Source organism: Antechinus flavipes, chromosome 4, assembly GCF_016432865.1.
Source record: "Antechinus flavipes isolate AdamAnt ecotype Samford, QLD, Australia chromosome 4, AdamAnt_v2, whole genome shotgun sequence".
NCBI lineage: Eukaryota > Metazoa > Chordata > Mammalia > Dasyuromorphia > Dasyuridae > Antechinus > Antechinus flavipes.
In genome coordinates this window covers 325,965,640-325,986,889 of record NC_067401.1, presented here as the reverse complement: position 1 = coordinate 325,986,889, position 21,250 = coordinate 325,965,640, and positions in this window count along the sequence as shown.

Sequence of the window (21,250 nt, the reverse complement as noted above, 5' to 3'; positions counted from 1 at the left end):
ACATTCAGTTCCTACACTCTTCCCTCTGGGTGTAAATGGCTCTCTTCATCACAAGATCATTGGAACTAGCATCAATCATCTCATTGGCAAGAGTCACATTCATCAGAATTGATCATCGTATAATATTGATGTTGTTATACACAATGATATCCTAGTTCTGCTCATTTCACTTAGTGTCAGTTCATGTAGGTCTCTACAGGCCTCTCTAAAATCATCCTCATGATCATTTCTTATGGAACAGTTTTATATATTTATTTATTTATTTTGCTGAGGCAATTGGGTTTAAGTGACATGCCTAGGGTCACACAGCTAGGAAGTATTGTGTGTGAGACCAGATTTGAACTTGGGTCCTCCTAACTTCAGGGCTGGTGCTCTACCCACTGAGCCACCTGGCCTCAAACAGTAATATTCCATAACATTCATAAATCTTAACTTATTCAGCCATTCTCCAGCTGATGGGCATATATTCAGTTTCCAGTTTCTTGCTATTACAAAAAGGGCTGCCACAAACATTTTGCATATGCGGGTCCCTTTCCTTACTTTAAGATTGCTTTGGGATATAGGCCTAATAGAAACACTTGCAGGGTTAAATGGTATACACAGTTTGATAACTTTTTGAACATAGTTCTGAATGGCTCTCCAGAATGGCTTGATCCATTCACAACTCCATCAACAATGTACTCGTGTCCCAGTTTTCCCATATCTCCTTCAACATTTGTCCTTGTACTTTTCCTGTCATTGTAGCCAATCTGGCAAATGTGTAGTGGTATCTCAGAGTTGTCTTAATTCGCATTTCTCTAATCAAGAGTGATTTAGAGCACTTTTTGATATGATTAGAAATAGTTTTAATTTCTTCATCTGAAAATTGTCTGTTTATATCCTTTGACCATTTATCAGTTGGAAAATGGCTTGCATTTTTTATATATTTGAGTCAATTCTCCATATATTTTAGAAATGAGGCCTTAATCAGAACCCTTAAATATATTAAAAAATATTTCCTAATTTATTGCTTCCCCTCTGATATTATCTGCATTAGTTTCATTTTTAGAAAAACTTTTTTAGCTTAATATAATCAAAATTATCTATCTAGTGTTCACTTATGAGTTCCAGTTCTTCTTTGGACAAAAATTCTTTCCTTCTCCACGGATCTGAGAGGTAAATTATCCTATCTTCTTCTAATTTGCTTATATCTCTCTTTATGTCTAAATCATGAACTCATTTAGATCTTATCTTGGTATGTGGTGTTAGGTGTGGGTCAAGCACTGATTTCTCCCATACTGGTTTTCAATTTTCCCAGCAGTTTTTTTTTTTTCAAATAGTGAGTTCTTATCCCCAAAGTTGGGGTCTTTGGGTTTGTCAAATACTAGAATGCTATAGTTATTGCATATTTTGTCCTGTGATCCTATTTTTCCATTGATTGACTGTTCTAATTCTTAATCAGTAGCAAATGATTTTGATGACTACTGCTTTATAATATAGTTTTAAGTTTGGCACAGCGAGGCCACCTTCATTAACATTTTTTTTTTCATTAATTCCTGAACTTTCGTTCTTCGAGATGAACATTGTTACTATTTTTTCTAGATCTGTAAATAATTTCTTAGGAGTTTAATTGGTATGAGACTAAATAAATAGATTAATTTAGCTAGTGTTGTAATTTGTATTGTATTTGCTCAGCCTATCCATTGATATTTTTTTTTCCAACTGATTAAGTCTGACTTTATTTTACCCATTTATCTATTTGTGTGGAAAGTGTTTTGTTGTTGTGTTCATATAGTTCCTGACTTTCCCTTGGTAGATAAATTCCCAAATATTTTATATTACCAACAGTTATTTTAAATGGAATTTTTCTTTATATCTCTTGCTGGTGGACATTGTTGGTAATATATAAAAATGTTGATGATTTATATGGATTTATTTTGGATTCTGCAACTTTGTCTCTAGGGTTCTCTAAGTATACCATCATATCACCTGCAAAGAGTGATAATTTGGTTTTCTCCTGTCCTACTCTAATTCCTTTAATTTCTTTTTCTTCCATTATTGCCAAAGCTAACATATCTAATAAATATTGAATAGTAATGGTGATAGTGGCCAGCCTAAAACCTGAGATTTTAAAAGCAAAAAGCTCAATCCAGAGGAATCCCTATTTTTTAGATACATTCTCCAGATTTTATTTCCAGGATATGCCTTTTTGTAAAATTTTGTACTAACTATTTGAATAGGATATGAATACATGCCAAATAAAGTAATATCTTCAGTGTAATTAGAACTGGGTCTAGAATATAGTATACTGAAACTAGTGGTAATATTTATATCATTCCTTCTTTTCTTCTGTCTCTAGCACTCACTAACTGATCATGTTCAGTAACTTTATCCTCCTTGTAACTCAGTGTTCTCATCTAAAAAATTGAAAAGAGTATATTAAATATATTCCTTATTTATTTTGCATTAAGCAACTCTAAGTTGTCCTTCAGGAAAGTTAGCAAAATCGATTTTGGGTAGGTAGGACAATATTTTATAGTGTAAATGTAATACTATATCTGCTGATGAAATCATCAAAAATTGTGGATATGCAAGATTATATGGTAGGTAATAATCTGGTATTGTAGGAAGTACAAAGTTCCTTTCTAAATCAAACTGTCAGTATTTCCAACTCCATTTAAATAGTCAAACTAGTTTGACTCATATTTGTTAAGGGACAGATCAATTCTCTGAGAGCTTCCACAGCAGTGGATCATAACATCTGAAGGAGTTGCAGGGCAGCCTTTGTTGACACAGGTGTTGTGTACTAGGAATGAGATAAGTTGGAGGCAGAGGGAAGAGGAGAGAGGTCAGCCAATGCAATGGCTTCAATGCAATGGCCTCTCAGTCAGAGAGGTCAAAGAGATCAGAGCACAACAACTGCTTCTCAATCTCCTTGTATCATCCTCTCACAAGAGAAGATCCATTCTGGATTGGACCTCTAGTAGCCACAGTCAGGCGGCTCCTGTGTATTCCAATAACTCTCCCATGTATTCCAGCAGGTAATTTTTTTCTTCTATCTTGTTTGGAACTGATTTATATATGAAGCAAGGACAATCTTAGCAAAGCTCATTCTTCAAACAGAATCAGTGACAATGTAAATACAATTTCAATCATCTTTCAGTGTGTATGTAAATCCATATGGAGCCCCCATAAAAAAAAAAAAGAATCTGGAGTTTTCTTGGTAAAGATAGAATTTTTTGTTTGTTTGTTTGTTTTGTTTTTGTTTTACTATTTCCTTTCCCAACTAATTTTAGAGATGAGAAAACTGAGGCAAACAGACATGCTTAGGGTCACATAGCTAATAAATATCTGAGGCCAGATTTGAATTTAGGAAAATGAGTCTTCCAGACTGGAGCCTTGGAATTCTATCTACTGTACCATCTTGTTGCACTATATACATGCAATGCTTACTCAAATTGTAAATATTTAAGTATCTATTGCATTCCTAGGAACATAGTTTGAGCTCAAAGTGAACTTGGAAGTTATTGAGTGAAACTACTTCATTTTAAAAATGAAAAAAAATTGAGGGAAATAACTTTCCTGTAGTCATATGGGATATAAAGCCATGGAGTTAAAATTCAGTAAAAATCCTGGCTTAAAGTGTTGTGTTTATTTCACTGCATCATGGTCTTATCTGCACCATCATTTTATCATGGAGAGCTTTATAGGGTGTCCCAGCAGACTTAGTTTTAAGGAATTCAAATTTTAAACTGCAGTCAAAGCTTTCATGACACTCTACATATAATTCAGTCTAACCTAAGCCAAAACAATACAACAAGTTCTTAATAATTGCATACTTAGCTAGGTTCTGGGAAGATAAAGACAAAAATAAAATAATTCTTTAAAACAAGATACATTTCTTCACAAGTAAACACAAAGACATTTCTGAAGGTACAGAACACAACTTGACAGGGATTTTTAAACTGGGCTTCATCAATATGACTTTAAAATGTTTTATAATTAAATTTCAATGGCATTGATTTCCTTGAAAATCCTAAATATATTTATTTGTTTGTTTGTGTTTTTTTCCCCTGAATTCATTGATTTTTAGAGACTTCCTCAGGGTTACATAGCACAAGAAAGTAAGGACTCCTGTGTTACTTGATGGGAGTCAGAGATGTGTAAAGACTTTTTATAAGAAGTATTACCTGAGCTAGGCATTTAAAGATGACAAGAATTCAAAGAGAAAAATAAGGATGGAGTGAATTAACATCCATTACATTTGTAGGTATTAGAATCATAAATTTAGGATTGAAAGTATGGTTCATGTAAATACATAGATTCAGTAGATAGAATGTTACTTTGAAATTTGTATTTGAATTGAAGATTAACCAATGGTGACTAATGACTGATGTGAAATCATACTGGAAAATTTGGTTAGTGCCAATGTAAAGACATATCTGGGTGATTGCTTGAAGAGTTTAATCTAGAGTGACTGAAATGAGTAACTAAACTTTTTTTGGAGAGGATAAGTCATACATCAAGCCTGTATCTTTAAAAAAAAAAGTTTGGGACATTTATGTAGAATATGCATTGGTGAAGGAAGAGACTAGAAGCTAAGAGAACAATGAGGAAGCTGTTATATTGCATACATAATAAATCATAAAGGTCTGTGATAGGCAGTATTGAAGGAAAATAGTAAGAGAAGATGAGTGGATTACTCTAAGATATATTGTAGAAATGTAATTGACAAAATCTGTCTACCACAGAGATATGGTACCATATGAAAGAATGGCATCCCTCTGATAATTGGGATTATTTATTTTTGCATTAATATTCCTAATGTCTAAAATAGTACCTGGTACAAAAGAAGTACTCAATGTTTATTGATTGAAAAGAATTAAGGATGGCCTCAGAAAATGTGAACCTAGTTAAACAGAATAGCATTGCTATCCTGAACTTAAATAACAAGATTAGCAATTTAGATAAATATAGTGTTTATTGTATACCAGGTATGTCCTAAGAACTTTACAATTATTATCTCATTTGATTTTCACATCAGTCCTGGGAAATGTGTGCAATTGTTATTTTGATTTTACAAATGAGAAAAGGGAGACAGACAGAGCTTAAATGATTTGGCTAGTGTCACACAACTAGCAAATTTTTGATGCTGAATTTGAATTTGGGTAAATCTGACTCACAGCTTAGTGCTCTAGAAGTTTAACAAAGGAGGTGATTTAGAAGAAAACATGAGTCCTTTGCTGGTCAGGTTGACTTAAAAACCATTTATTTTGTGCTTTTAAATGTTGTTTACAAGTAAATGAAAATATGCCCACACAAGTATGCAGGCACACACATACATGTATATACATATATATATATATAATAATAAATCATTTTAAAGAAAATAATATCTCATAGGTTCTGTTTACTGTATCCAACACATTCAGGTTAAAAGAAATGATAAATGCTACAAAAAGCAGCTACAAATACAAATATATATTTAAGTGATTTGGTTCAGTTGATTATGTTAGATAATGATGACAGTGAACTATTTTCAGTTCTTCTGTCATAAGTTTCATTTTGCTCTTTAATGCCCAAAAGACTGCATTTCTATCTCTGATGTACAATTCTTGTAAATAAATATATGAGATATCACAGGAGTAATTTCATAAGGAATGAAATAGATCTAGGCAAATTACAATAGGGCAGGATCATTTAATAGAAATGGCATCATTTAATAGAAATGGCATTACATTTGGAAATAATCAAACTGAGATTGAATTCTGATTCTACTACTAGTGGAATTCAGTGGAAGTTTAAAATTTTCTTTATGATTCAGTTTCCTAATATGTAAAATGAGGAAGTTGGACTAAGTGATCTCTAAAGTCCTTATCAACTCTAAATTTGTGGCTCTGTGAAGTTTATTTGACTTCCAGTGATGATGCTGAGGGTGGGGGTGGAGTGTTGTATAAGGAGGATATGTTGATATTTTGATATGCCCATGTATTCTTCCCATGGCTAAGGTAAAAGTAGAATATTTAGTATTAACTCTTTGGGAAAGTAGTGACGATAGTTATATCATAATTTAGTATCTTAAGGTATGCTTGACTGATTTTCTTTCAGATTTGCAAAATACTAATATTAATAAAACACTTTACAAGTTTCACAACAACCTTGGAAGGTAATCAGTACATTTATCTTTTGGATTTTTTTATGGAGGAAAAATAAAAAGATTGAGAAAAGATTTGATATTTCACTAGTGTAATTCCCAATAAAGAATTTCCATAAACAGGGAAGGATGGCACATATTCTATTATTTATAATCTTTCTTAGAAATTTGCTTGGGGGCACTGAAGAGTTAAGTAACTTGCCCACAGTTACCAAGTGTGTAAATATCAGTAGGAGGACTTGGACTAAGGCCAACTCCCTATGCACTACAACACACTGATTTTTCCTTAAGATTAGTTTAGATGTATTATATTGTGTTATTTTATATTTATTAGATTAGATTTTTGTTATATTGTATCATACTATATTATGTTATTATGTTATGTTGCAAGTATTATATTATAATATCAAAGCTTGAGGAGGTCACATGCAGAGCAAAAGGGGAAGTAACATCTCCAAATCTATTGTTCAGAATCTTTGTCCAAGACAATCTCAACTGTCCCATGCTGAAGTTTACAGAAAATAAGTGGGCAAGAAGACAAATTAGTCTAGAGTTAAAGAACAAGTAAGGTTTGAAGGAACAATCATATATAGAGAAAAGTCTGGCTGAGAGTATCCTGATATGTGCAGACTATTGAAAGCAAACCATGTACCTAGCATGATAGGAATCAAAGAGCATTACATTGGGAATCAAAATACCTAGATCTGAAAAACTTTGCTGTTGTTCAAACATGTCAGATACACTGTGATCCCCTTTTGGAGTTTCCTTGGCAAAGATACTAGAGCAGTTTGACATTTCTTTCTCTAGTTCATTTTATAGATGAACTATATAGTTCATTATATAGATGAACTATTTTTATAGATGAACTATTGGAAACAAGGTTAAGTGACTTGCCCAGGGTCACACAACTAGCAAGTGTCTGCAGTCAGATTTGACCTTAGAAGAGTGAGTTTTCTTGGCTACAGCATTCTTATTCACTGTGCTACCTAGTAGCTATTGTATGACCTTGAACTATGACATTGACCCACATGGTCTCAGCTTCATTACCTATAAACCAATAAATTGGACTAAATTATTTCTAAGAACTGTACTACATTATGGCCATTCAAAATATTAAGCAACCTCTACCAGGTATGCTTGCATTTTTTAAAGAGTCCTCTTAAAGACAAAAGATTTGAAATCCAAAGTATGACTAGTTCATATATGAATTTCAAGGAGAATATAAGTGAATGAGAGATGTGAAGGCAGAAAAATGCCATTTCGTGTTCCCCTAAAATCATTATTTTAATATAATTTACCTGTTCATAATGTCAGTCTTGGAAGAAAGAACTATTGTTTGCATAGAATCAGATTCCAGAAAGATATGGTTTGTATTTTCTTTTACTATGGACAGTAATATTGTATTTATTGCCAATTTGCTGTTTATACATCATTATTATGATTATGGTTATTAATATCCTTATTCTTCCAAATTTGACATCCTATTATTGTTCTTTATATTTGATGTTTTCTGAATTGTGGCACAGATAGATAAAATAACTACTTTTTGTAATTGAATTAAAGTAATGTAGTTTCATCTTCTACAGCCTTATATCTTGGATATCTTCAAAGGAGACACAGGACAACAATAATTTAAATGATTTGTATTACTTTTTATTAGGTCTCAATAATTTAAAATATTTGTTTTACATTTCTAATCATATGAAAAAGTGATCTAATTCCTTATTAAATGCAAATTAAAACAACTTGGGTACTACTACAAACCTGTCACGTTGGTTAAAATGATAGGAAAATATGATGAATGTTGAAAGATCTATGGGAAAAGTGGTACACTAATACATTGTTGGGGGAGTTGTGACGTAATGCAATCATTTTGGAGAGCAATTTGGAACTTATTATACCCAAAGGGCCATCAAACTGTGCATACTCTTTGATCTAGCGGTATCTCTCCTGGAACTGCATTCTAAAGAGATCATAAAGAAAGGAAAGGGACCCACTTGTGCAAAAATGTTTGTAGCACTGCTTTTTGTGGTGACAAGAAACTGGGAAATAGTCAACTATAGCAATCTAGTGTTTGACAAAACCAAAGATCCTAACTTTGGGGACAAGAATTAATTATTTGACAAAAACTGCTGGGATAACTGGAAATTAGTATGGCAGAAATTAGGCTTGGACCCACACTTAACACCATATACCAAGATAAGATCAAAATAGGTCCATGATTTAGGCATAAAGAACAATATTATTAATAAATTAAAGAAACATAGGATAGTTTATCTCTCAGATTTGTGGAGGAGAAAGAAATTTGTGACCAAAGATAAACTAGAGACCATTACTGATCACAAAATAGAAAAATTTTATCACATCAAATTAAAAAGCCTTTGTACAAACAAAACTAATTTTTAAAAAAACCAAATGAATGTGGCCTAGCTGTACTCAATCTAAAACTATATTATAAAGCAGCAGTCACCAAAACCATTTGATATTGGCTAAGAAATAGATTAGTAGATCAGTGGACTAGGTTAGGTTCACAAGACCAACTAAGACCAATTTTATCACATCAAATTAAAAAGCCTTTGTACAAACAAAACTAATGCAAACAAGTTTAGAAGGGAAGCAACAAACTGGGAAAGCATCTTCACAGTTAAAGGTTCTGATAAAGGCCTCATTTCCAAAATATATAGAGAATTGACTCTAATTTATAAGAAATCGAGCCATTCTCCTATTGATAAATGGTCAAAGGATGTGAACAGATAATTTTCAGATGATGAAACTGAAACTATTACCACTCATATGAAAGAGTGGTCCAAATCACTACTGAAGAGAAATGCAAATTAAGATAACTCTGAGATACCACTACATACCTGTCAGATTGGCTAAGATGACAGGAAAAAATAATGATGAATGTTGGAGAGGATGCGGGAAAACTGGGACACTGATGCATTGTTGGTGGAGTTGTGAACGAATCCAAACATTCTGGAGAGCATTCTGGAATTATGCCAAAAAAGTTATCAAACTATGCATACCCTTTGATTCAGTAGTGCTACTACTGGGCTTATATCCCAAAGAGAGACTAAAGAAGGGAAAGGGACCTATATGTGCCAAAATGTTTGTGGCAGCCATGGCTAGAAACTGGAAAATGAATGGATGCCCATCAATTGGAGAATGGTTGGGTAAATTGTGGTTTATGAATGTTATGGAATATTATTGTTCTGTAAGAAATGACCAGCAGGATGAATACAGAGAGGCTTGGAGAGACTTACATGAATTGATGCTAAGTGAAATGAGCAGAACCAGGAGATCATTATATACTTCAACAATGATACTGTATGAGGATGTATTCTGATGGAAGTGGATATCTTTGACAAAGAGAAGATCTGATTCAGTTCTTCTAGTACAGTTTATTTATTGAATCCTAAATTATATTATGTTGCCTTAGTTGTTGTTGTTGTTGTTGTTTACACTTTTAATATCTAATTCTAACAATCAGGTCATGTCTTGCTATATATTTCATAGATAATACATTTTTTTCAGTCTGCAGTATATTCCATAGTTCCTTTCATTTTTTTAAATAATTTTTTATTGATAGAACGCATGCCAGGGTAATTTTTTACAGCATTATCCCTTGCATTCACTTCAATTTTCAGATGAAGAAATTAAAACCATTTCTAGTCATATGAAAAGGTGCTCTAAATCACTATTGATCAAAGAAATGCAAATTAAGATAACTCTGAGATACCACTACAATCCTCTCAGATTGGCTAAGATAAGAGAGGAAAAGATAATAACTAATTTCGGTTGTGTGATATGGGGAACACTGGGACACTAATACATTGCTGGTAGAATTGTGAATGAATCCAGCCATTCTGAGAGTAGGAACTAAGTATGCTCAAAAAGTTATCAAACTGTGCATATCCTTTGATCCAGCAGTGTTTCTATGGGGCTTATATCCTTGAGAGATCTTAAAGGAGGGAAAGGGAAACACATGTGCAAAAATGTTTGTGGCCTCTTTGTAGTGGCAAGAAGCTGAAAAGTGAGTGAATGCCCATCAGTTGGAGAATGGCTGAATAAGTTGTTATGGGATATTATTACTCTGTAAGAAATGACCAACAGGATGATTTCAGAGATCTAGAGAGACATATGTGAACTGATGCTGAGTGAAATAAGCAGAACCACGAGATCATTGTACACAGCAACAAGATTATACAATAATCATTTCTGACGCAAGTGGCTCTTTCCAACAATGAGATAATTCAGATCAGTTCCAATAATCTTGTAATGAAGAGAAATACCTAGATCTAAAGAGGCTACTGTGGGACCTCAGTATGGACTACAACAGAGCATTTTCATTCTTTCTGTTGTTGTTTGCTTTCATTTCATTTTCTTTCTCAAGGTTTTTTTTTCCTTTCTTCATATGACTTTTCTTGTGCAGCAAGGTAACTGTATAGTTATGTATACATATATTGGATTTATCATATATTTAAATATATTTAATATCTATGGATTATCTGCCATCTAGGGGAGGGGATGAGGGGAAGGAGGGGAACATTTGGAACACAAGGTTTTGCACGGGTCAATGTAGAAAAATTGCCTATGCATATATTTTGTAAATAAAAAGCTTGAATAAATAAATAAATAAGAAAGGGGGGGAAAAAAAAGAAAATTAAGTCCTGAAATTTCTTCCATGACGGTATTATCTCTCTCTTCTTTCACCTAAATACAATCAGACAAGACCAATTCAGGCAAAGAAAGGCAAAACATTCTAATCAACTTGTACCTTTTGATTGAACTCTATTTCCAGCTACAAAAACAATTAAAACTCCTCTTATTCATTCCATGATTAGATGATTGCAACCAGTTGTACAATGTCTATGCACACTCCCAAGACCACATAAGGAATGCAATGAGCATGCACTCAACATGTACTCATAGTACCAGATTCTGACTACTCCCTGATTATACTTGCATCTTAAATAAACACTGAATATAGATAATGAGCTGATCTCAGAGTTGAACATAGGGATAAAAATCTGTAAATTGACTTTGAGAACTTGTAACTTCTCTCTGAAACAAAGGTCTATTACTGTAACAACAATATTCTTCTAAGGATTGTATAAGTCTGAAAGAAATATATTACATATACTGTTATAGATGCACAGATGAGTGGCTCATAGTGAGTGTAAATAGGCTACAATATATCAGAAACAAGGAATTATCAGAATCCAAGAAAAGAATGGCATTAAAAATGTATGGGCAATAGATAAAGATTGGATGATCATCTGAAGAGATTGGAAGATAAAATCACATATAGCCCTTGTCCTCTGTTGGTATCTTCTCTACATCAATAGAAAGCAAAAATGTCTTCAGCACATTGAATAGAAAACCTGTGGGGAAATGTGGATGAGAGTTGCATAGGATTTTATAGGAGGTATAATTGTCTTACAACCTTCATCCTGGAAGGGAATTCTCTTCTGAATATAGTCTATTTTAGTATTTAAATAATAGGACCCTTCATGGCTTTAAGCTATTCAAAATAAATAAATGTGCATGCGATTTTAATTCAATTAAATTTAACATATATGTAAAGGTTCTGCCCTGTGCAAAGTCCTGTAATAAGTTTTAGAAACACAAAGACAAAATAGAAAACCATCTAGAACTTGACATGTATCTAAGAAATATCAAATAGATTCAGTCCTCAGGGAGCTTACATTATGTAAGTTCTATTATGGTGTCTTATTTATCTTCATATCTTTCCCCATGCCTATCACTTCACTGCACACAGTCTCTGCCTGTGCCTGTTTGATGAATAGTAAAGCTAGGAGAGAGAGAAAAAAAAGATTTTTTTGTTTATTTTTATGAAATAGCATGGATTTATGAAACTCATGATCATAAACTACATTAGGTCTATAATTTTATGAGGAAACATATAAGAAAAATGACATTTATATTTTGCAAACCAAAAAAAAATTCCTCCTCAAAAAGGAGTTTCACTGGTGTTTTCTTTGTTCAACCAAATAGAGAGAGGGAAAGTTATCTACATAAAATTATGTTAATCTGAATTTAACTTTATCACTCTCTTTTGTGTTTTTCTTTATTCCATTTAGAAAGAAATCAAGAAAAGAGAAAGTTAAAAAAATACTTTCAAGAATGAATTAGGATCAAGTCCTGCTTTTGATGTGTATACTAGCTATTTGAAGAACAGATCACCCCAAAATTTAGTGCACCCAAGCATTTTCCTTTTTGTTTATTAATTAATTCCTTTGTGTGTAATCAATAATATTTTCTTTAATTAATAATCAATAAACATTTATGAGGCAACTATTATGTGCCAGGTACAAGAATAAAGGTATAGGAATAAAGAATTATTTTTCTCCTCTTTCCAGGTACTCCATTCCTACCCTAGAGAAGAAAAGTGAAACCATTTAATAGGTATACATATTCTTTGTCAATAAGGTGTCTCATTCTTTATATTTTGTGCAAGTCTTTCTCAGGAGGCAAATGATGTTTTTTACTATAGGTGTTTGGAATTATGATTGGCCATTATGTTGATCACAGTTCTTAATTCTTTCAAGATTATTCATTTAAGAACATAATTAATCTATTCTCCACCAAAGAATTAAACTTCTTCTAATGGTATAGAGATAACTCTTTTGGTTCTCTCTGAAGGCTATGCCAACAGAAGATAAATTCTTGCCTGCTCCAGTATTCAGCTAGAAAGTTTCATTGAGGAAGTCAGAGCTAGTGAAGGACCAGGACAATTTTCTAAGATTATAAATTGCTTTGGTAGAATTGTTTCTATAATGAAAGTTTTCCATACTCATGAAACAACATTTAGATAGAAACACACATAAATTTAAAATAAAGAGTTTAGATTTCAAACATACTTCCTCCAACCATAAAATTATTCATAAATTCCCTTATTATTGAATTTTTAAATAAAAATACATCTAGTGGGAAATTGTATATTTTCAAGAAGCAATATGATTTATAATATTTTAACCTATCTGATTTAAAAAGAAAGTAATTTGGAGTACTAAAAGTAACAAAGTTCTTTGATTTTTCATTCCTTTATAAAATACTTGCCAGATTGGATAAGTGGTCTCCCAAGTGTGAATTAGAATGGGCTTCAGAGTAACAACTTCACCCTCTCCTTAAGTGAAGACAGGGGAAGAACAAAAGAATCTGAAAGGGAAACTTTCCAAGATAAGAGAGGGAAATAAAATCAATATCAATGAAAAAAATTCCAAAAAAGTTCAATTTGTGGAAATACATATGTACTTGTAAAGAAAATAAAAGAAAACAAATCTCAATAAAAAGCATTTAGGAGTCTACTTCTTGCATGCTACTCTCAAATCATATATTTGAAAGTTTTATTAGGATAAGAAAATAAGAATAAAAGGAAGAGTGGTTTGAGTTGCCTTCCTTGAAGATTTTTCTAGTTAGTATATCATATTGTTTGAGTGCTGAGATTACTTGATGTTCCTATTAAAGAACATTCCACACTTCTCTCACAAGCTGTTCTCTGTGCCTGGAATGCTCTCAATACTACCACTAGCTTCCAGCAAGGCTTAACTCAAGTACCATCTCATAAAAGAGGCATTTCCTGTTCCTCTAGGTCTAAATGCTTCCTTTACTTATAAAATAATATTGTATATTTGCTTTGTAGATATTTTCTATTTATCTGCATATAGATATTGTATTTACAAGTATATTTATATATGAAAGTATATTTATATACAAGTGCCTTCTCCCAAGATAATCTAATCATTTTGAAAGGACTTAAAATAATTTTGATTTTGATTTTCCTTTTTTGTATCTCTTGTTTTTGTTTTAGTTTGTTTTGCTCTTTTTGTTATTAGCACATATCAATCAAATGGTATTTTTTTCTCAAAATGGAATTTAATCATCAGATCCTCTCTCCCTATGGCCATGCCATTACAATTCTTAAAAATCAACCACATATCCACAGAAAGATTCTATGGAAGTAGGACTCATATTACTGAAAACTATAATCCTTGCATACTAGAGTTAGAAATGATACTTTCCTTGTTATTACACTATTCTGATTTTATTTTAATTCCATTGTTGTACATGGCATTCATTTGTATGTTGCCCTTTAGCCATAAAATCATTTAAATGGCAGGAGGGGATCTAAAGGAAACTACCATTATAACGAATAGCACTGTTAATCAGTTCAGGAAAGGCCATACTTTGCTCTATAAATCACTTAAACATTTCTGTTAAGTGTCCTAAAGATGTGTGAGGTCTCCCTCTCTGGAAAATAAAGCCATTCATATTCACTGCTGCAGCTTCCCAGGAAGATATGATGTTGGTACACATCCGACACAAATACAACCCTCAAGGTCACATGTCAGCCTCAGATTGTGGAAAATGAGAGAAAATGAGCCCCAAATGACTGGAAACAGAAGGCACACACCATGCCAGTCATTGATTGATTTGGGAAGGAAGGTTTCCTGTACAAAGCTGACATTGATTTATCTTTTAATCTAACAGAATAACAACAAATCTTAAAGCAATCACTTTTAATGGTATTAATAACTCCAATCAAATTATTCAGCTTCCACATTAATATAGGAGGTTGGCTTCATATTTATTCATCAGATTTGTCAAATAAATATTTCTCCATGCAGTGCTAAAACCTGGCTCTTCAATCCTAATAAGATCCTTTTAGCAATCCAACTTTAATTGTTCTTGTCTCATCAGCTACATTGAATTGGCCTCCCGTTTCTCAAAACCAGACTGAAAAGGAAAAATAAGAATAAAATATTAATAAGAGTCTCATTGAATCCATAAAAAGAGCAGAAGAGGGCAAAATCTACTTGATCTCTCCCCACTTATATTCCATGAAAAATCTACACTCCAGTGCAGGTCAGGAACCCGGGTCCTTGAAAATAGCAACATAGCAAGATAATACTGTGCTGACAGCCTGCTCTAGACATTTTTCTTTTCAATGACTCAACTTGAAAAAGGAATCCCCCTCTTCCTCCCTCCCTCCCTTCCTTCTTTCTTCCCTTCTCTCTCTCTCTCTCTCTCTCTCTCTCTCAATATCAGAAACACACTAAGGAGGACTTCAAGAATCATTTTAAAAGGAAGCCACTTCCCCTTTTTATACAACAGATCTGAATTAATCATGTTGTACACATTAGTCCTTTTTAGATCTTGATATAAAAATCATAAAACATTTTCATTAATATTAGACTGATCTTTTTTTGTTTTAATTATAGTTTTATAGGGACTGAAATTCTTATCATCCAGAAGCCCAAGGAAAATTATTGTGACTATAACTGACCTCCTTTACCTTTCAAGATGTATTATATTCAATAACAGAGTTGTGCAGGAGATAAAGAAAAATGTACTACAAAACTTACTCTCTTGATATCTGTTTATTTGACAAGCTGAAATCTATGTGACAATTTTACTTAATGAAGAAAATATGGAGAGTGCAAGTTATCATCAATAATAATAATAATAATAATAACAATAACAACTCTAATTTTTAAACTATTGTAAAATTTTCAAAGTATGCTAGGTTTCTAAATAGCTAGAAATCTAATTAATTATATTTCAGTTTTGTTAAGGAAATGAAGAATCAGTGGATCTAACCATCAGTATGCTTTTATGGAATCTCCAGCTCAATGCATTTCAGATTTAATAAGACTGTAAATTTGGCCCATTATTTGTTTTCCTTTTTTAGGATTTCCTTATGTAAAAGAAACACCTGAAAAACCATGACCCATGCAGAGGTTGTAAAATGCCATGACAAACTGCCTGCCAAATAAAGAAAATGATTTTTCCCAGTAAACAGATATAGATGCTTATGTATATGTATATATACACATTGCATTTATAATATATACATATATAAATAAACATATGTGCATATGCATATATATATATACACACACACACATATAAAAAGACAGGTTAACAGGTTAATAATAGTTGTGCAACTATCCCTCTTTTCTTTCATTCCTTTTTAAATCTTTACTTTCAGTATCTTTTTTGAAAATAAAAACTTCATGCTATGATTCAAAAATTTAATGAAATTCTCTGGCAAAGCCGGTGTTCAGCTGGCAGCAAGGCAGGACAGATCTTGGATGACTAGGACTTAGAGAATGGTAGAGCCACCAGTGAGTGTCAGACCAATTATCATTAGTAAAGATTATAAAGGAAGTTAGTTAGAGGTAGATCTCAATATTCTGAATCAGATTTCTTGGCAAACATAAGTAGGTTTTCAAGATTGTCTGAAGACTATAGATAAAGCTCTAGAAAGGTGGGTGCTAATATGAAAAAAAAAAATCTGCCAAGAGTTAATTGGAACTCAACTTCAATTACTGAGCTCAAGAGCTCCCTCTTGTCATTAGGAAGAATATTGAGGTAGAAAAACAAGGTATGCTCCAAACTGGGAAAAACTGGAAGACTGATATATGCTGTTCAGAAAGAATCAGACTTTGAAATAGTGTACTATTAGCCTGTGAAGGAAATCAAAAATGGAGGCAGACAAAAATATAGGGATTGGGAATTCCATGTAATGGTTCATAGTCATCTCCCAGAGTTCTTTGTTGGGTGTAACTGGTTCAGTTCATTACTGCTCTATTGGTACTGATTTGGTTCATCTCATTGTTGAAGAGGGCCACATCCATCAGAATTGATCATTATATAGTATTGTTGTTGAAGTTATAATGATCTCCTGATCCTGCTCATTTTACTCAACATCAATTCATGTAAATCTCTCCAGGCCTTTCTGAAATTGCCCTCTGGTAATTTCTTACTGAATAATAAAATTCCATAAAATTCATGTACCATAATTTATTCAGCCATTCTCCAATTGATGGGCATGTACTCAGTTTCCAGTTTCTGGCCACTACAAAGAGACCTGCCACAAACATTCGTGAAGATACAGGTCCTTTTCCCTTCTTTAAGATCTCTTTGGAATATAAGCCTAGTAGAAACACTGCTGGATCAAAGGGTATGCACAGTTTGATAACTTTTTGAGCATAGTTCCAAATTGCTTTCCAGAATGGCTGGATGTATTCACAATTCCACCAACAATGTATTAGCATCCCTGTTTTCCCACAACCCCTCCAACATTCTGCATCACCTTTCCCTGCGATTCTAGCCAATCTGACAGGTATGTAGTGGTATCTCGGAGTTGTCTTAATTTGCATTTCTCTAATTAATAATGACTTGGAGCATCTTTTCATATTACTAGAAAGAGTTTCAATTTCTTCATCTGACAATTGTCTGTTCAAAGCCTTTGACCATTTATCAATTGGAGAATGGCTTTATTTCTTATAAATTAGAGTTAATTTTCTATATATTTTGGAAATGGGCTCTTTATCAGAATGTTTGACTGGAAAAATGTTTTCCCCAGTTTATTGCTTCCCTTCTAAACTTGTCTGGATTAGTTTTGTTTGTACAAAAACTTTTCAACTTGATATAATCAAAATTTTCTGCTTTGTGATCAATAATGATCTCTAGTTTTGCTTTGGTCATAAATTCCTTCTTCTTCCACAGGTCTGAGAGGTAAACTATCCTATGTTCTTCCAATTTATTTATAATCTCATTCTTTATGCCAAACCCATTTTGACCTTATCTTGCTGTGTGGTGTTAAGTGCGGATCAATGCCTAGTTTCTGCCATACTAATTTTCAATTTTCTAAATAATTTTTGTCAAATACTGAGTTCTTCTCCCCAAAATTGGGGTCTTTGGGTTTGTCAAACACTAGACTATTAAAGTTATTGGCTGTTTTGTCCTTTGAACCTAACCTATTCCATTGATCAACTAGTCTATTTCTTAGCCAATACCAAATGGGTTTGGCAACTGCTGCTTTATAATATAACTTTAGATCTGCTATAGCTAGGCCACCTTCATTTGATTTTTTTCATTAATTCCCTTGAAATTCTTGACTTTTTGTTTTTCCATATGTACTTTGTTGTTATTTTTTCTAGGTCATTAAAATAGTTTTTTGGGGACTCTAATTGGTATAGCGCTAAATAAATAATTAGTTGAGTTAGTATTGCCATCTTTATTATATTTGCTCGCCCTATCCAAGAGCATTTAATATTTTTCCAGTTGGTTAGATGAGACTTAATTTGTGTGAATAGTGTTTTGTAGTTTTGATCATAAAGTTTCTGATTTTCCCTTGGCAGATAAATTCCTAAATATTTTATACAATCAGTAGTTACTTTAAATGGAATTTCTCTTGTAACTCTTAATTGTTGGATTTTATTTCTGATATATAAGAATGCTAATGACTTATGTCATTATGTGTTTATTTTGCATCCTGCAACTTTGCTAAAGGTGTGAATTATTTCTAGTAACTTTTTAGTAGAATCTCTGGGGTTCTCTAAGTATACCATCATATCACCAGCAAAGAGTGATAATTTGTTTTCCTCATTGCCTACTCTAATTCTTTTAATCTCTTTCTCACCTCTTATTGCCAAAGCTAGCATTTCTAATACAATATTCAATAGTAATGGTGATATTGGGCAACCTTGTTTCACTCCTGATCTTATTGGGAATGGTTGCAGTTTGTCCTCATGACATATGATGTTTACTGATGGTTTTAAATAGATGCTACTGATTATTTTAAAGAAAAGTCCATTTATTCCTATACTCTTAAGTTTTTTTTTTTTTTAATAGGAATGGATGTTGGGTTTTATCAAATGCTTTTTCTGAATCTATTGAGATGATCATATGATTTTTGTTAATTTGTTGATTAATATGGCCAATTATATTGATAGTTTTCCTAATATTGAACTAGCCCTGCATTCCTGGTATAAATCCTACTTGATCATGTTGTATTATTCTGGAGATGATTTTCTGTAGTCTTTTTTGCTAATATCTTATTTAAGATTTTAGCATCAATATTCATTAGGGAGATCTGTCTATAATTTTCTTTCTCTGTTTTCAACCTATCTGGTTTAGGTATCAGTACCATGTCTGTGTCATAAAAGGAATTGGGTAGAACTCCTTCATTCCCTATTTTTTTTTTCAAATAGTTTATATAGCATTGGGGCTAATTGTTCTTTAAATGTTTGGTAGAATTCACATGTAAATCCATCTGGTCCTGGGGATTTTTTTTTAGGGAGTTGACTAATAGCTTGTTCTATTTATTTTCTGAAATGGGACTATTTAAGCATTTTACTTCCTCCTCCCTTGATCTGAGAAGCCTATACTTTTGGAGGTAGTGATCCGTTTCACTTAGATTATCAAATTTATTAGTATAAAGTTGGGCAAAGTAACTCTTTATTATTGCTCTAATTTCCTCTTCATTGGTGGAAAGTTCTCCCTTTTCATTTTTAAGAGTACTAATTTGATTTTCCTCTCTCCTTTTTCTAATCAGATTCACCAAAGGTTTATCGATTTTGTTGTATTTTTTATTTTGTTTTGTTTTGTTTTGTTTTTCATAAAACCAACTCAGTTTTATTTATTAGTTCAATAGTTTTTTTTTTTTTTTTTACTTTCAATATTATTAATTTCTCCTTTTAATTTTACAATTTCAAGTATAGTGATTGATTGGGGTTTTCTAATTTGGTCTTTTTCTGTCTTTTTAAGTTGCAAGCCCAATTCATTGATCTTCTCTTTCTCTATTTTATTCAAGTAAGCCTCTAGGAATATAAAATTTCCCCTCATTACCACTTTGGCTGCATCCCACAAATTTTGGTATGATTTCTCATCGTTGTCATTATCTTGAGTGAAATTATTAATAGTGTCTATAATTTGCTATTTCACCCAATCATTCTTTAAGATGGAATTATTTAGTTTCCAATTCCTTTTTGGTCTATTTGCCCCTAACTTTTGTTGCATGTAGTTTTTATTGCCTTGTGATCTGAAAAGAAAGCATTTACTATTTCTGCCTTCCTGCATTTAATTTTGAGGTCATTATGTCCTAATATATGGTCAATTTTTTTATAGGTTCCATGAACTGCTGAGAACCTTTCTGTCTCCATTCAGTTTTCTCCAAAAGATCTATCATAATTTTTTCTTAATATTCTATTTACCTCTTTCATTTCTTTCTTATTTGTTTTGTAGTTTTATTTATCTAATTCTGAGAGGGCAAGATTGAGATCTCCCACTATTATAGTTCTGCTGTCTATTTTTGACTCCTCAGGACAAATGTTTCCTGGCAGTCCAGATTATCTTGGGCTGGTAAATTGTTGTACTTCTAAACCCCATCCATTTTACCAGCCAAGTGCTGTTTTTGAGGCTGAATTTAATGTTGGTTGTGAGGGCATGAGAGGAGCTTAGAAAGTCATGTGTGCCTTCTCCACCATCTTGCCCCCCCAATATATTTTATTTCTATCTCATCTTTTGTTTCTTCCAGTCTTTTTTTTTCCTTCCTTCCTTCCTCTGTTATTTCTATTACTCAGCCTCTGCTCTTTAGAGGGAGTATGAATTAACAAGATATTATAAGTGAAACCCGTATTGGAGGAAGTATGTATGTCTACTAAATGTTTTCTATAAATTGTTTCATTCTGAACTAAAAAGTAAAGTACATTTCACTTTAATCAAGTTATCCTATTGAGTTTATTATGCCTATTTCAAAATAAAATAACAACTGTAGATATTTTTATTTTGCTTTATTTATTTTCATATCAAAACAAAATATTATAATATGAGAACAATAGAAACTATATTATAAAGCAATTCTTATCCTTTATTCCTTTATTTCTTTTTCATCTACTCAGAAACAGAGAATGTGAGAAAGGGATTATTATTTTTATTTTCACTTTATTTTCATTTTTTGAATATTATTCTATTCTTCTAAATATATGTGAAGATAGTTTTTAGCATTCATTTCTGCAAAACTTTGTGTTTCAAATTTTTCCCTCTCTCCTTTACTTCCTTCTTCCCCAAGAGAGCAAGTAATCTGGTAGAGGCTAAACATCTGCAATCATTTTAAACTCATTTCTATGTTTGTCATGTTGTGCAAAGAAATCAGATGAAAGGGGGAAAAAATAACAGAAGAAGTAAAAATCAAAAAAAAAAAAAAAAAGCAAACCAAATAGGTGAAAATACTATGCCTTGATCCACATTCAGTCTACATATTTTTCTCTGTGGATTCAAATGGCATTTTCTATTTCAAGTCTA